This window comes from Fopius arisanus, unplaced genomic scaffold (assembly GCF_000806365.1).
Source record: "Fopius arisanus strain USDA-PBARC FA_bdor unplaced genomic scaffold, ASM80636v1 scaffold00002, whole genome shotgun sequence".
NCBI classification, from domain to species: domain Eukaryota; kingdom Metazoa; phylum Arthropoda; class Insecta; order Hymenoptera; family Braconidae; genus Fopius; species Fopius arisanus.
The window spans coordinates 2,341,121-2,343,064 of NW_011887741.1; positions in this window are offsets into that span (position 1 = coordinate 2,341,121).

Sequence of the window (1,944 nt, forward strand, 5' to 3'; positions counted from 1 at the left end):
TATGCATCGAGGATGAATGTCTCGTATTGAATCCATTAAATTTTTCTCTTTTATTAGGAGGCCTGTCAACGGCATTGGCCGTATTTGCCAGTTACACAACAGTCCAACGTCAATTTATTGAACGCAATGAACAAGTGCACTCATGCAATACTCTAGGACACTGACGTATCATTCAGCCTGTCATTGATGAACCTGGCGACAGACACTCGGGGAAAACTACTTGTCCATTGATGGGTTCAAGTGGAAAACTTCAGACATTTTCTCATTCATTTTTCTTTTTACAAAAATCCTTTTTCGCCTCAGCATATCCCATAAAAATTATTTTTAATAATCATAATAATCATAATAATAAATCTCATGGCATTTGCATATATTTTTTAATTCTCCGAGAAATTACAGGCAATTGAAAAAATTGCGGGAGAATTCAAAAATAATTCCCATTTTTTAATCTAAAAAATTTTCGATTTAAAAAAAACGAAAGATTTTTTTTCTAGCCAATTAAATTGCCCGCAGGAGTCTCTTGATATTCTTCAAAAAACCTACGAAAATCAATAATTATTTGCCCTCGTATTTATTTATAAAAATTCGTTTAAAAAATTGCACCTCTCGGTGCCGAATCAATAATAATTCAAATTAAATTAATGGAATAAGAAAATTTATATCTATTTTTGGTTTTTACGTGCAAAAATATAGATAAAAAATTTCCAATGCAAATATTCCGTGCGATCTATTCTGAGAACTCCTATCAGAACAAATCAGTGTGGACTAAAAAATTCAGTGTCAACCGCATGTGGGGCTCGACCAATGACAGCGATGCAGGAAGTTGTCGTAAATCGCGAATGATTGAATAAAAAAAACAGTTCAATTGTCCCCGAGGCTCCAGTTTTATTGCATATAATTTCACTCATCGCATTAAATAAATGTGAAAAGAGTCTCATGAATGCGAGTGCGTCACGAGATTCTTGGGAGATGGATCTGATCAGATAGTCAACTGCGTCTTGGGAATGGGCGAATTTCAGACAGAATGGATATAAACGTTTGATCCGAAAATAAATTGAACACACCTCCTCCGAGAATCCAATCACTGGGGTCTGCACCTGAGTTTAGAATATCTCGAGAGCACGTGTCGAGAGAACACGAGATGCCCAAAAAAAATTTATTTTTCCCCGAGAAATATAAAAAAAGGAAATAATTATTCCTCGACAGTAATGCATTGAACATTTTTTTCAAATGATTACAATAATTTATAATTTTTTTTTACGATTTTTTTTATAAGATTTTTTTTTTAAGAATTTGAAATGAATAGCCGAAGAGTTTTCAGTTATTCGCATTATTCTGGCATTTGAATTTCCCACGGGAGTGCGCGTTGCGCGCGTCGAATTCAAATTTCCCGCGTGAAATATGAACATCGAGATATTCGAGATATTCTCTCGATTTTCTCAGACAGGAAAATTTTCCAATTAAATGAATTCAATATTGAATTGAAAACAATTCAAATCAATAATTAATAATAATTACCATAATATCTGAATAAAAATTAAATGATCGAATAAACTACTGATGTTATTAATTCTTCAACAGTCGACGTTTCGCTCGCGTCAATATATTCCCGACCAGAATTATTTCTGGGAATTTCGATAATTTATAATTATTATATAATTAATTTAATAGTTACTCACCCCATGTCGAACAGGAACGGTAGTTTCTCGGGTGTAAATAGGGGCATCCAGATCACTTACACTACTGCTCATACTTGGGGCCCGGGAATTATCTCTACCCAGAGGTACAGATAATTGGGACCCCAGGGTGGGCCTCAGGGGGTGGGACTCCGCGATGAAGCCCTCGCCGAAGTCGTCGTCGTCGCGGTCCATCGTAACCAGTTGAAAACTGACTGCAATTTAGATATCGTTAAACATATTTACACAATTTAAAAAATTCTTGAAA